We start from the raw sequence: 16,629 nt of genomic DNA on the forward strand, positions 1-16,629 counted from the left end.
CTGTTACTTGAACTCATTGAAGCATTTATTTGAGCTGCAATTTCTGAGGCTGAACTTATCCTCTGCAGCAGAGGTAACCCTGGGTCTTCCATTCCTGTGGCGGTCTTCATGAGAGCCAGTTTCATCATAGCGCTTTATGGTTTTTGCGACTGCACTTAAAACTTTTCCATATTGATTGATCTTCATGTCTTAAAGTAATGATGGACTGTTGTTTATTTTTGCTTATTTAAGCTGTTCTTGCCATAATATGGACTTGGTCTGTTTCCAAATAGGGCTATCTTCTGTATACCCCCCTACCTTGTCACAACTCAACTGATTGAAATGCATTCCAGGTGATTAGATCATGAAGCTGGTTGAGAGAATCCCAAGAGTGTGCAAAGTTGTCATCAAGGCAAAGGGTGGCTATTTGAAGAATCTCAAATATAAAATATATTTTGATTTGTTTTTCACTGTTTTGGTTACTGCATGATTCCATATGTGCTATTTCACAGTTTTGATTTCTTCACTATTATTCTACAGTGTAGAAAATAGTCAAAATAAAGAAACTGAATGAGTAGGTGTTCTAAACCTTTTGAACGGTAGTGTATGTAAATGTGATATTTACTTTTAATACATTTGCCAAAAATATTAAAAAACTGTTTTTGCTTTGTCATCATGGGGTGAAGATTGATAAATGAAAAAACGATGTAATCAATTTTAGAGTAAGGTTGTAATGTAACAAAATGTGGGAAACGTCAAGGGGTCTGAATACTTTCCGAATGCCCAAAATAAATGTATATGGGGGATTGGAAATTATGCAGGCAATTACATTGATAGACACCACAATCCATCTGCAATATTAAATCTGATCTACCCCTAAAAAAAAGACAAACGAAAATAACCCAATTTTCATATCAAGGTTTGATTTACCATTTAGTGGTGATGGTGGTGACCTGGATGAAGATGCAGGTTGTCACCGTGGTGGTCTTGGGTGGTGCTAATGGTTAGAGACACAAAAAGGGGAAATGTTTTCACTGCTTGCTACAATTACAGCCTCACAAATATTTAGTTTATAAGGATCCCCATTTCCCTGCTCTTCCTGGTGTTCACACAAAACATAGAAAAATAAATGACAGAGTACAGAACAGTTATAGACAAGAACAACCTAAGATAATAGTACATTTATTTTAAAATAAGATAAGAGAGTCATATATTGTCAAGAGACTACACCAAAAAACACAAATCCTTTGTATACACTATTCATATAGACATATTCACATATACAGTCAAATTCCCAATTAAATTAGATGTTTTTTTGTCCGTATTTTTTTTATTTTTTAGCTAAACTTGTGGCGAAATCCTGCACGGCGCTTTCACCGTGCGCTGCCACTTTAAGAGCGCATCAGCCGTCAGGAAGGAAGAAATAAAGACAGCTCTTTGGGGAGGAGCTCTTGGTTGGCGCGACAATTTGATTGTGTGTGCTATGCTGCAGAAGTTTGGTTTATTTTCAGCGTGTGTAGTTTATAAAGTATTTAACTCAGTCATCGGTGTGAAAGTTCTAGGTCGTGGTTGTTATTGTTTGGGACCGCACCGGTTATGGATCGCATGGATTAGTAGCAACATTGTTGCGAATCTTTGACATACAAACCATCGAACGGTCAGACAGTACACCGGCACGCCTGAAGACCACAGCTAAGATCTCTCGTGTTCTCTTTCTCTCTTTCTCTTCCCGCTATTGTTCCAGTGCTTTACCCTGCAACCAGACTTTCTATTTTTCAAATGCACTTCCCATTGAAGTTCATTAGAGCTGGACTATTATTGCCCTGCCAGAAGTATTTGGGTGGACATTTTAGTTAAAAGTGAGGTTGCTTGTAAGTTGTGTATTGTTATTTGAACTGTATTGAGGTGGGGTGTACTGATGACATGTTGGCCGAGAAGATTGTGGACATTTTTTAGGCCTTTGTGTCTATGAACACCCCCCACATTCATACCCTCTGCTCTCCTCCCCTGGAAGATAATACATATTATTGCAAATCCTCTGTTGATGACAGGGTTCTTTCTTGTATGAAGTTGCTGTTCAATTGCTCCATTTATTATTATTATTATTATTATTATTATTATTATTATGAGGTATTCTTGGTGGGGTTACCCCTGTGCTGTGATGTGGGTTTTATAGGATGTGTATTCTCTTTTCTCTACACTGGTAAACAGGCTACACTCTGGGCAGTCTCTTCTGCTGATGTGTGTGGGTCTGATAGTGGTACTCTCTTTATTCTACTCTTTTCCTTTTGGCATGGTTAATACCTGCCTGGCGCCCGAACAAAATCTTTATCTTTAACCCTCTCTAAAAAATACCGCTACAAACTTGCTGTTTGCCTGGGTAACCTAACAGTGGGCCCACATACAATAGAGGAATATTATAGGTGCAATACATAACATCCTCATATGAAAATAGTACTTGATTTCTTTTTCATATTTGTAGTGCGCACAAACTTGACAGTGTTTATTTGAGTATTTTATTTTTACAGGGACAGTGCACATTAATCAACGTTTCAGTAAAAGTGCTGGTTTTAGCCAGCCGGCTAAATTTCAAACGCAGTCCCTGGGCAGGTTATTAAAAACAATTACAATATAGACAATCCGTGAGCACATTCAGAGCAACATAGGACAAGCAAGACATAGCATACAGACAGAGTAGCAGAACAAAAAGCAGCAAGACAAAATTCATAAAAGCAACAGTGTTTCCACACCTCACAAGCTACAGACAACAGACATCATGGAAAGCGGCAATACACAGCTAGGGATTATGTTCACAAATCTGATTGACCTTTAGCCATGTCTTCATGCATTTTGTGTAAGTGTGATATGTGGTGCAGTTATGTGTGTCTGATGACAGTCTATTCCAGACATGGGAACCTCTCACAGTGGGTTTACTGAAGGTGCTTTTCCTTAAGGGAACTATACAGCCACCTCTCATGGCAGACCTTGTGGATCTGCTGCTATATGTTTGGGTTTTCTGTTTAACAAAAATACTGAGTGGAGGGGGTGCCAGGCCATTTAGGATTTTGAATACAAGACATGCGTCGGTGTATTGCACAAGATTTTCCCAACTCAGGAGCTCATGCTTTCTGAGGATGTAACAGTAATGATGGCTATTGGGCTTCCTATCAAGCACTTTGAGAGCCTGTTTGTAGACAGACTGAATAGGTTTTAATGTTGTACAGCAAACATTATTTGTTCATGACGTCTCCTATGAGAACGAACTATAAACAGTGGAGTAATAGGCCCACAGTTCCCTTCACTCTTAGAAAAAAAAGGTGCTATCTAGAACCAATAAAGGTTCTTCGGTTGTCCCCATAGGAGAACCCTTTGAATAACCCTTTTTGGTTCCAGGTAGAACCGTTTCCATAGAGGGTTCTGCCTGGAACCAAAAAGGGTTCTGCATGGAACCAAAAACGGGTTATCCTATGGGGACAGCCGAAGAACCCCTTTGCAACCCTTTTTTCTAAGTGTACTATTGTAGACAGTTAATTCGTTGAAATGACCAATAGGCTAAGTAGCTGGAAGTGTGTGCTTTGATAGTAAGTTGTTGGCATCATAGAGCAAAGACTACAAGCTAATTGTAAAGTGGACTGTCAAAATCACCAAATCCTTCACAGACCACTATCTCATGACTAAGCATAAGCATGCCCAGATCTCACAGCTAGCTCACCACATAGAAACGCAACACAGGAAGTGACAAAAGGAAGTGCTCTTTCCCAATTGGTCTTTCCTTGATTCCTTGCATTCTCTGTGAACAAGATACTAAGTAGGCCTTGCTACATAAACTGGATGGTATTACGATTTCTCTTTTGTCTAAAAAATAAAATCATTTTGGGAAAGACTGTTCTTGGGAGTAGATATGAATAACAATGCTTACACTTACCATTAACTGTGAGTTCTACTTCAGTGATCAGGGTGGTGTAGACATTAGTTTTCCCACCACACCTGTATCCTCCACAGTCACGTTGGTGAAAGTCAGTGAAGACTCTCGACCGTCTGTTATCAGACACAAATAATCAACCATGTTTGTTTGATAGTTTTTCAGATTGTAAAGTGACATTGTCTTTGCAGATGAAGCGATCTTCTTGTTTGCAGAAATACTTGGTGAAATTCTCATGGTCCGCTGGATACTGGCAGGTGATGGTAGCGTTTCCCCCCAGATAGGCTGTCTCTTTGACTGATTTCTTACAGCAGTCATCAAGGGAAACACAACCTCAGCCTTTATTTCCTGTCTCTCCTTACACCCTCACTTGATGACCACCGTGACTAGCCAAATTTAACTGGATTAAAGGGCAATTCCACTACTTTTCAACTTCACTTTCATCATCCCCAGCATAATACCAGTGTCTACATATGTGAAAAGGGCACATTTTAAAAAGTTGACATCATTCCGATGACATCAAAAGTGGTAGCATTTTATGAACAGGGATTTTCTGTGAGATTAACAGTGACGTGGGGAGAAACTCGTTGCAGGTCTTAAGTCTGGGGCTGCAGATCCAACTTCTCTGTGACCTTTTTTCCTGGACTAAAGGTCTCAAAGCTTCTGCGAATGTGAGGCTCAAGTTCTGTGCGTTAGCCTTTTTACCTCTACTTTGCACACGTTTAGATCTTGAGTTATGCAGTGTTTGAAGTACTCTACAGTGTTGTTTTGAAGGATGTACAGTGTTGTTTTGAAGGATGTACAGTGTTTTGAAGGATGTACAGTGCACAAATTGTAGAGCAGTTAACAAACTGTAGCATAGCCTACCTGTGTGTTCTGCGTAGTGGCGCGCGTGGTTGAGTTTTGGCCAAATGTAGGAGAAAAATGCTGTGGTGTTTTTGTCTTACAGTAACTTATATGCAATTCTATTATGTAGAATGCTATCATTATGTAATCTTGCAGACATGGATTCAGCTTTGATCTGACTTTATTCTAACACCATTCGCCAGAGTAACCTGTTCTTTACGAGTAGAGAATATAATAGAGATAAGTAGAGCATAAACATGCGCAGAACGTGATCTGCACATGCAGAAGCTCAATCTTTAATTCAGGAAAAAAAGGTCTGGGAAAGTTGGATCCACAGCCACTCCTTTTTTCAAAAAGTTTAAATCCTACCCTGTGATGTCACAGAGAAGCATTTAAGACCTTTCTTGTTATCTTTCTAACCACAGCTCATAGAAATGTGCCGTTTTCCCATATCTAAACACTGGTATGGTGCTGAAGATAATGACTCTGAGGTTGAAAAGTATTGGAATTGCCCTTTAGGGTTCTATTTGTTTTTTGCTAAATGAAAATAAGTATTTTACCTTCCTTTTACTTTCAGCTCCACGTTAGTAACATGGCCACTTGATGGATCTGATGTGACCATTTCACATTTGTAGTTCCCTTCATCAGGAAACTGGAAAAAAGCGATGATCATTGTAAAGAGTTCCCCGTCAGTGTCACAAAGAGAGAATCTATCCTTGTTCTCCCAGGTGTTCTTCATCCCACTTTTTATTTATCTCCTCACAACTTTGAGTTGACTCCTTGCAGAAATATTTGTTGTTGCTTTGATATTTGTCTGGGTATTTACAGGTGAAGATGACAGTTCCTCCTGAGCATCCTTCCACTTCAAGGCAGCTCACACAACCTGAGATGACATTAGAAAACAGTGGTGGCATCATCATATTATCCATCCACACTGGTATTCCAGACTCTAGTGTAGAAGTATTTTAAAGAATACTTACTGGGTGTTATTACATTGCTATAGAGTTATAACAAGCGTATTACCTGTCATAAAGAACAGGATGATTAATATCAGTAGATTCCTCATCTTGTGGGTTCTGGGGCTCTCAGCTCTCAGTCAGTGTTGGACACTACTGTCTGGTTCGTCCAGCTGTCTCAAGATGAAGTTCCTGATATAATGCTTTATGTCGATGTCTTGATCCTGTGCTTTCTCTACTACTCCAAACTTAAGTACAAACTTTATGTACTTTCCCCCTCTGCCCCCCCCCCCTAATTATCTCTCTCTTCACACTTGTACATTCAACCAAACTATTTACTTCCCTTTTTCTCCATCTCCCTCTCTCTATTTCATTGCATGTTGCATTTATTTTTGTTCAGTGTTGCAACTTTTCAACTACTTAGCATGTTAACTAACACTTCCCCTAACCCTAACCTTAATGTCTAACCCTAACTCCTAACTTCAAACTTTTAACACTAACCTTAACCCCTAACTAACGTTAGCCACCTTGCAAACGTTAGCCACAACAAATTGGAATTTGTAACATATACGATGCAATATTTGTAACAAATTGCAATTCGTACAATATGTTACAAATATTGCAAAATATTATACAAATTGTAATTCATAACATATCACACAAAATGGAAAATGGATGTCTATAAATGAATACATACCATACGAAATGTAATATATCAAACTAAATGGAGGGAGATTATGTACATTTACTATGTTACGTCTACCCCTGAGTCCAGGTTGTAGCTACCATCTTCCTCCTTACAAGGCATGAAGCCGCTTTGGCTGTTGAACTTGGAGATTGGATATGGTGAGATCACTGGAGACTTTTCAATTTCTCATCAAGGTATCCTTGGTTAACTGTGTGTGGTTTGAAGAGCAATTTCATTCGTTTTTTTATGTCCATGTGTCATTTCTTTGCCTCAAGCGCAAGAACAGAGGCCTGTTTACTGTACAATGCCACTTTCATTTGTTTTAATAATCGCACTATAGTAGCCTACACACTACTGCCAAAGTTACATCGTATTCCATAATTTTCTACCAGTTACAGAGCATAGGCCTACTTTTATATATGAAAGCAGTTAGTGCCCTTAGGTACCATCTGGAGGAAGTCCAAAATGGTCACGCTCTACCAATCCAAGCAACCAGAGCCCTGTACTCACAGGAGTAAAGACAATAGGTTTCAGACCTTGCCTCCCTCATGTGTCCCTCAGTCTTCTCCTCTTGGCCATTCGGCACTGAGTAATATTGCGCCTCTTGGCCAACAACCACAAGGCTTGGCTTCTCCTCTTGGCCTTTCGGCCCCAATCTCTCCAAAGGATGAAGCCAACCCTTTCCGCGGAATACCTTGACAAACTCATCAAGAATTTCCCCACCTTTGACCCCGTTCCAGGTCAGCCAAACGATACTGAGACGTTCCTAGCCAACATAGAGGGCGAATTGGATGGCTACCCGAAGGCTACGGGTTCTGACAGGGTTTACCTGTTGAAGCGAACATCAAATAGACACGTGACAAGGTTCCTTCGTCTACAACAGCAACACGTGCTAAATGACTACGCTAAACTTGCCACTGCTTTGAAATTAGAATTCAGTGGTTCTGCGACTCGCAAACACGATAGCTCACTGGCTAACACTGTCAAACAAGCTCGGAACGAACACCCACACGCTTACTATCATAGGCTTCGTTCAGCTTACTTTGGCCTACTCACTGAAACAGGCATGGAAGACCTGTTACCTTTTAAGCAGATGTTCCTGTCGAACATGTATCCTACCTTCATTACCTATTTGAGCCCTGCCACCCACGTTGGCTTGCCTATCTTACAATTCAGAGAGCTTGCAAGCACAGATTTTGAGGCATCAAAAGTTCAATGCTAAGAGCCCTGACCACTCGGTTTTGAAGTTTGACCAGGAGCACTCGCTCCGGTTAGAGGGTGCATTATCAGGTATTGCAGCGTTGAGAGATGACGCACAACAACAGTTTCTACCACGAAACCATGATTCCAATAACCTCCGCAGTCGATATAACTGTAAAGTACGTCGCCATCAACATGACTACCGCTACAATCGACCTGTTTGCTACGTTCCTGCACCCAACCCACACAAAGTGTCAGAGCAGAAGTGTAACAAAGGGTTGAAGGACGATCAAAACGTAGACCAATGTTCTCCAGAAGTTCCACTACGGGAAGAACTAAAGCGAGAACAATTTGTGAAAAGGGTAAAGGATAAGTCACAAGGACTAGACAGGGAATTACCAGACACCAGGTCTGCAGGAATTAACACCCATAGCAAGGACGTTAAAGTTCAAATTTCTGCAGCTCTCAGTCAAGACCCTACAGGGCCCGCTTGATCAAGTCTATAGACTCTGATACAAAGGTTGCGAAGAAAAAGGTAAAACGCTTTGTTAAAGCCAAGCCCACTCAAAATCGGAAAAGTCAATCTGCTTCCACCTTAAACAGAAATGGCACATCACGTCGTTGCGAACGACCACTCCACTTTGTGGGGAATATGTCCACTAACCACAAATCTAAACGGCCATACCTGGAAACAGTACTGGAGGACTGCTTAACTTGTCATGCGCTAATTGATTCGGTTGCGACAATATCACTAATCTCTCAAACATTGTTTGATCTCAATAGGGCTTTGAAGGCAACTAAACGTTGGTTAAAAGTGGAACGATGCGACACTACACTTCGAGGGGTCACTCAGACTACCTCGTCTCTCACATTGAGAGTCATGCTGAAACTACACTTCAAGAACGTATCGCTCGTTCACCCTGTGAATGTTACCAGCCTCAACACTAACCCTGCTTCTTGGAGCAGACTTGATGGATCGGTTACTCCCATCGATGGATTGGAAAACCAAGCAGGTATGGTCACAGGCCACCGTGCCTTCTCCACTGACCACACTGTCTTCCCCTAACGCTAGCTGCAATGCAGTCATTCACAAGGGGTATCTGTCGAAACCACCCCTTGGGAAAAATGTTTTAAAACCTCTTGGGGCAGAATCCGATCCAAGGAGATATCACGATATCTCGACACATTCCATCAGCCAACCTGATTGACCATTCTGTTCGTGATTTCGAGCCAGCTGTCTCTGTGAATAAGCAACTTCCCTCCTTGCAGTCGTGCAATACGGTAGTTGAGATGAACTCTTCTTGCCCTTCGGACACTTCCGCAAGCACTGCGGCCGTCTCGGCAAGAAAAACATTGATGCGCAGAGTATACTCTGCTTCCGATGATACACCTTCCACTTTGTTGGGGACTGTCACCCCTTACAATGATACTAATGGCGTCAGTCCAGCAACTGACCCGATTCCCACTGGTGAAACACTTTGCGATATAACAGACCCATATCCTCATCTCAGTTCGCAGGTACTGAAGAGGTTTACACGCGGCCGCGGTGGTGAATGACATGCCTCGACAGCCACTGAGCGTTTTGAAGCACAAACACCAGGAGATTTGATTGAAAGGTTACAGCCATTCTCATAACGCGGACGCTGACAACTCGTACATACAGGGGGGCGACCTTTTCGTTTGCACCTCGGACATCGGGGGGGTCCGGAGACACAAAGGGGGGGGGGGGGGGGAATAGTAGCCCAGACCCATGATGAGCCTCATCGAGGCCGGTGGTGGGGTCGCGACTACGGACGACACCGTACGAGGCCGCCAGAGCATAAATTAAATCTAGTTAACTCCCCTATGAGAACAGTGAGGAGCAGACCGGCTCCTAGACGGAGATTCTTAGAACACATCTAAGATAGTACTGAGGTGTACCACACTGGTCGTAAAGGAAGTCCAGTGGACTTGTCCACCTCCAAAACTAATGGCAACAATAATCATTCCTTGCCATGTGTAGGTTCAACTACAATACAACTAGTAAAATGCTCCAATCATGTTTTCCGGTAGTATAATATTTCAGAATAAATCGGTAGGATAACTGGTCCCTTTGAGCACCAGTACCAATACCAGCGACAGTCAGTCTAGCTACAATCCGTAAGAAGGTTAGAGACCTAACCAATCAAATTACCCTTGACAATAGCGACATAGGAGTCACTCAGAGTGCAACACGTGGAAGGGAATCTCCAGTGCACTCTTCCAATGGTTAACAGACATGTCACAAATAAATAGAATCCTCCATTCAGGAGGAAAATTATTAGAATCATTAACCACGATCACACCACGTACGACTGGTCTAATACTTACAGTACTTCCGTCGTGAGGTTAGCTCCTCCGTGGATAACATAGCTATGAAATAGACTTCATACCTATCACCACTACAATAGTGGAAGACAGTGACTTGTAGTAAAAAACTTTTACAGACTCCCTCGACACCAATTCTGACTGACCTCCAGGCATTGACCTGAAAATTACGTCAGACTCATTCTGAACAAGTTGTAATCTGCCAGGATACTTGGTTTTCTTTCCTTGACATGTGCGCTTGCGTAAGCATAAACGCAGATGCACAACGGAACATCCAATTAGGATTTGTGCTAGGATCACTTAAGGGTCCAAGCAAAATACCAGCCTTAGTAAAGTTGAACATTTACTTCTAGGCCTTTGACTCTACAGCACTCACCAGTTTCTTCCCGGAAGTCCATAGGTCATCCCTGTAAACTGCCCAAAACTAGTGCCTGTAAACTTATCATATCGTTATCAACTTAGGATAGTGCCTAAGCAGCACACCAAGTAGGAAAACCACAGATATGGCATTAGAGACAATGCCATGATAGTCATTTTGCCAGAACATTGGATGTATATAGAATACAGTCCAATTAGATAATTTTTGTGTGAAAACTATATTTTGTATATCTTTTATTTATGCTTTCATTCCTTTTCGGTGTTCAGTTCCTTTGACACTTAGGAAGTGAGAGCCATAAACAAAGTCCCAATACAACCATCACTTAGTGCCACAGCGCTACTCATTGGGGAATGAACGTAATTATATATATTTCATGAGTGTGTGTGCGTTGTTAACATCTGCCTAAGTTACTGCCCAGATCTTCCAGTCTGGACGACGACCAGATGACGGGTCCGGAACGGCGACGCCAAATCCGGACACCCACGGTCCATCCTTGTGGCGGCATGCCCCGCTGTCAGGGAGCCTACCAAGGTAAACCACCGGGGGGACGCAACGGCGATCACCAACCAGGACATCCCCTGGCCCTCCCTGGGGTACTTTGCAGCTTCCAGGGAACCTACCAAGGTACATCACTAGAAGGGACCGCAACGTCGATCACCAACCGGACATCAACTGCCATCCTTGTGGTGGACTGCTCCGCTTTCAGAGAAGCCTAACAAGTTCAACCACCAGAGGGGACTGCAACAATGATCTACAAACAGGACATCACGTGTTCATGGTTTTATGTTGATTTGTAACTTGCAGGACAAACAAGACCTCCCCTGGTGGTTTGGATATGTCATGACGTTGGCCTCTTTGGGTATAGCAAGCCCTATCCCCCTCTCCCTGCCTCCTCCTTCAACTAGGTTGCTGTGGTCAGAGAGACGTTGTAAATTCCTGAGGATCTCCTCATAGACACACAGTATAGAGAGAGTAAATTTTCATAGAGGACAAAGGAAATCCTTCCACCTCACAGAACTTGAGGTACGAACAAATTTCATGTTCCGGAGAAAGTATAAAAGATCGGTGAAGAATCCAGCTACGAACTGGTCCGTTTGTCACAACTTGGGGAAGCTCATGGGAGACAGTGTGGCCACATTACCATAACGCTGTTTATATAATCGCCTCAGATATGAGGTTTACATCTAATTGTTGTATAAGATGAGTGAGTATGATACTGTTTGTGTAATTGTGTAATATGACTTTGGACTGTTTACTGAAGAAAAATACAATTCTCTTTTGATTTGAACTAAATCAGAGGACCGCCCCTGAGCCCAGTTAGGGTAAGGCCTCCTGGGACAGCCCTTTTTCGGCCCTTCCAAATAAAACCCCCACCTGGGTTTACGATCAGCAGACCGAGCTTACCTCAATTACGAGATGGCTAAAGGTTGCAGACCATGCTTTTCTCTTTTAGGAGGAGACAAAGGTTGTAGACCATTGCTGAATCTTTTAACCATACCACGTGGTTAAACTCTTAGACTATCGATACCGACAGAATAAGAACAAGTCTTTGATATCAATTGCTAGTCTGCAGCTAGGAATTCGGTATCATTGAACGCGAAGAACGACAACCACCGAAACATCCACTCGAGTGGTTCTTAACCTGGGTTCAATCGAACCCCATGGATTCGGTGAGTCAGTCTCAGGGGTTCGGCAGAGGTCAAGACACACATCCGACTCATATGATTCGTGATGACACGCCTCGCTTGGCCATCATTGGCTGCAGGTGATCACGCTACATCGCTTGGCCTATCTGTGCTGCAGGGAATTTGGTGCGCTCAGTAGTCGACTTGTGACTGTCGTGATGGTACGTCTTGTGATTTCTTTCTTAATATTTTAATCCCTTCATACTTACTATGTCGAGCAAAAAAAAGAAAGTGGTCGGACGAATATGTACAATATGGATTCACATGTCTAACGGAACGTGATGGGAGTCAGCGTCCTAACTGCATGATTTGCAATGCCAAGTTGAGAAATTCTAGTCTAGCACCGGCAAAACGAAGAGAACACTTCCTTAAGCTGCATGGAGATGGAAAATACAAGAACACAACGCTCGCTGAATTAAAGGTGAAGAGAGCCAGATTCGATGAAAAGGCTACTCTGCCTGTTCTCTGCTTTGTACCCATCAACAAACCGATCCTCACAGCATCGTACGAAGTTGCTTACCTGATCGCAAAGCAGGGCAAACCACACACCATTGGTGAAACACTCATAAAACCAGCTGTGTTGAAGATGGCAAATATCATGCTGGGAAAAGAGGCTGAAGTTAAGTTATCCCAAATTCCTCTTTCAAATGACACCATCAGCGACAGAATAGAGGACATGAGCAAAGACATCTTGGCTCAAGTAGTTGCAGATCTGATTTCAAGCCCGGCAAAGTTCAGCCTTCAACTCGGAGACCACAGACGTTTCCAATCTAAGCCAGCTTGCTGTATTCGTGCGCTATGTGAAAGACGACGTGATAAAGGAAGATTTTTTTATTTTGTAAGCCTCTTACAACAACAACTAAGGCAGCCGATGTGAAGAAACTTGTGGATGATTTCTTCAAAGACAACAATCTTTCGTGGGATATGGTTTCTGCAGTTTGTTTGGACGGAGCACCAGTCATGCTGGGAAGAAAGTCTGGTTTTGGTGCGCTAGTGAAAGCCGATGCATCACACATCATTGTTACGCATTGTATTCTTCACAGGCATGCGTTGGCAACAAAAACCTTGCCTCCAAAACTGGCAGAAGTATTAACAATTGTAGTGGAATGCGTGAACTATGTGCGAACTAGTGCTCTGAGGCACCGCATCTTCAGTGAGCTGTGTAAAGAAATGTGCTCTGAATTCGAAGTACCATTCTAACGTTCGGTGGTTATCCCGGGGACAGGTGCTGAATCGTGTCTTTGCCGTGCGTGTGGAATTAGCCCTGTTTTTGCAAGAGCACCAACATTGTCATGCAGATTGCTTCAAAAATTCTGAGTTCATTCTCATTTTAGCGTACATGTCTGATATCTTCGCAGCTCTCAATCATCTCAATCAAAAGATGCAGAGCGGTGGAGTCAACATCATCGAAGCGAAGGAAAACATGAAGGCTTTTCAAAAAAGCTACCGTTATGGAAACGACGAACAGAGAACGATAACTTCGCAAACTTTCCCCTGCTGGACGACTGTGTAAGTAAGATCGAAGATGTATCTGGAATCGGAGACATTTTCTGTACCCGCGAAACTGAAGCAAGCAATTGCCACGCACTTAGATGAGCTTGCAAATTCTCTGGACGGATACTTCCCTACAAGAGAGTCATATCCAGCAAGGGTGAGACAGCCGTTCACGTTTAGTGTTGAGACAACAGATGTCAATGATGAAATCATTGAAATTTAGTAGAGCCAGGGTCAACGACAACTCTTCAGAACAACAACGCTTTCAACGTTTTGGTGTCAACAAATGGTAACGTACCCTGTTATTGCTAAGAAAGCTCTGGAGATTTTCATACCGTTTGTTACAACATATCTTTGCAAGCAATCCTTTTTGAGGATGCTGGACATAAAAAATAAGAAAAGGAACAGACTTTGTTGCGAAAATGACATGAGTGGCACTTGCCAAGGTGAAGCCGTGCATTTCTGAGCTGGTCTCTGAAAGGCAACAGCAGAAGTCACACTGATTTGCAGTAAATATTCATTATTATGTTTTTGTTTTTGTGTGAAAATCATGTTTTGATGATTTTGTTCTTTGAACACAGTGATGTTGATGCACAGTTAATTTTGTGCACCAGTAAAATATGCCTATGTTTTGAATTTGAAAAAATCATATTTTATTTTTCCAATTAAGAAGGGTTTGGTGAATGCGCATATGAAACTGGTGGGGTTCAGTACCTCCAAGGTTACGAACCACTGATCCACTCCTATAACGAAACGATTGAATGTCACTCTGAACTATCCACTATAACCACGAGAGGGGGAGAGAGACGGACAATTCTACAAAATAAACTTTTCACCAGCGGTCAAGACGACACACTGAGCGTAAATATATATATATACACTGCTCAAAAAAATAAAGGGAACACTTAAACAACACAATGTAACTCCAAGTCAATCACACTTCTGTGAAATCAAACTGTCCACTTAGAAAGCAACACTGATTGACAATACATTTCACATGCTGTTGTGCAGATGGAATAGACAACGGATGGAAATTATAGGCAATTAGCAAGACACCCCCAATAAAGGAGTGGTTCTGCAGGTGGTGACCACAGACCACTTCTCAGTTCCTATGCTTCCTGGCTGATGTTTTGGTCACTTTTGAATGCCGGCGGTGCTTTCACTCTAGTGGTAGCATGAGACGGAGTCTACAACCCACACAAGTGGCTCAGGTAGTGCAGCTCATCCAGGATGGCACATCAATGCGAGCTGTAGCAAGAAGGTTTGCTGTGTCTGTCAGCGTAGTGTCCAGAGCATGGAGGCGCTACCAGGAGACAGGCCAGTACATCAGGAGACGTGGAGGCCGTAGGAGGGCAACAACCCAGCAGCAGGACCGCTACCTCCGCCTTTGTGCAAGGAGGAGCAGGACGAGCACTGCCAGAGCCCTGCAAAATGACCTCCACCAGGCCACAAATGTGCATGTGTCTGCTCAAACGGTCAGAAACAGACTCCATGAGGGTGGTATGAGGGCCCGACGTCCACAGGTGGGGGTTGTGCTTACAGCCCAACACCGTGCAGGACGTTTGGCATTTGCCAGAGAACACCAAGATTAGCAAATTCGCCACTGGCGCACTGTGCTCTTCACAGATGAAAGCAGGTTCACACTGAGCACGTGACAGTCTGGAGACGCCATGGAGAACGTTCTGCTGCTTGCAACATCCTCCAGCATGACCGGTTTGGCGGTGGGTCAGTCATGGTGTGTGGTGGCATTTCTTTGGGGGGCCGCACAGCCCTCCATGTGCTCGCCAGAGGTAGCCTGACTGCCATTAGGTACCGAGATGAGATCCTCAGACCCCTTGTGAGACCATATGCTAGTGCGGTTGGCCCTGGGTTCCTCCTAATGCAAGACTATGCTAGACCTCATGTGGCTGGAGTGTGTCAGCAGTTCCTGCAAGAGGAAGGCATTGATGCTATGGACTGGCCCGCCCGTTCCCCAGACCTGAATCCAATTGAGCACATCTGGGACATCATGTCTCGCTCCATCCACCAACTCCACGTTGCACCACAGACTGTCCAGGAGTTGGCGGATGCTTTGGTCCAGGTCTGGGAGGAGATCCCTCAGGAGACCATCCGCCACCTCATCAGGAGCATGCCCAGGCGTTGTAGGGAGGTCATACGGGCATGTGGAGGCCACACACACTACTGAGCCTCATTTTGATTTGTTTTAAGGACATTACATCAAAGTTGGATCAGCCTGTAGTGTGGTTTTCCACTTTAATTTTGAGTGTGACTCCAAATCCAGACCTCCATGGGTTGATAAATTTGATTTCCATTGATAATTTGTGATTTTGTTGTCAGCACGTTCAACTATGTAAAGAAAAAAGTATTTAATAAGAATATTTCATTAATTCAGATCTAGGATGTATTATTTTAGTGTTCCCTTTATTTTTTTGAGCAGTGTATATTGATTGCAATTGTTCCCGAATGAGTGAGCGTTCATGTGCAAAGGATTAGCATTTCAATTGTTATAATTATCACTCTGTAGTGACTTCTTAGTCAACCTCCATTTCCCCTTTTTGTCTAACAAGCCGCGATGCCGGTTTAGCCCACTAGGGCACATTCTCCTATCATTTCTTGTAACCATATTTACTGTTTATGCATTTCTGTGAATTACTTAGTTAGTAATAAATTATTTAAGACAATTGATGTATGGATGACTCATAGTGAAGACTGGGTTCGTGCAGATAACCAACAATTTACGACGTTTGGAATAAGACTAACGTGAGGTAAATAATTCATTAATCAGAAGACTATGGATCAGATATGAAAATATCTGAAAGGTTATATTAGGAAATTATAACCTTGTAATCTAAATATTTTTCTTTGGTACTCTGACTTCCTAGTTAATTACATGTACATGATTAATCAGTTGATCGCGTAATACTAATTACAGAGAATCTTTGATAACTAGGTCTTCAAATTAATGATAGTAAACACACGACACAAAGTAGCTAGCAGCTCATACAAAGAAGTGTTCACAGAGCATGATGCGTGATCTAAGCGGAAAGTATATTATGGTATCCATGTAATACACAGGGAGGATATTAAAGATTGATTCCACACATGCTTCAGAGAGTTTTGCCACTGTGTGGTTC

This window comes from Oncorhynchus clarkii, chromosome 28 (assembly GCF_045791955.1).
Source record: "Oncorhynchus clarkii lewisi isolate Uvic-CL-2024 chromosome 28, UVic_Ocla_1.0, whole genome shotgun sequence".
Classification (NCBI taxonomy): Eukaryota; Metazoa; Chordata; class Actinopteri; order Salmoniformes; family Salmonidae; genus Oncorhynchus; species Oncorhynchus clarkii.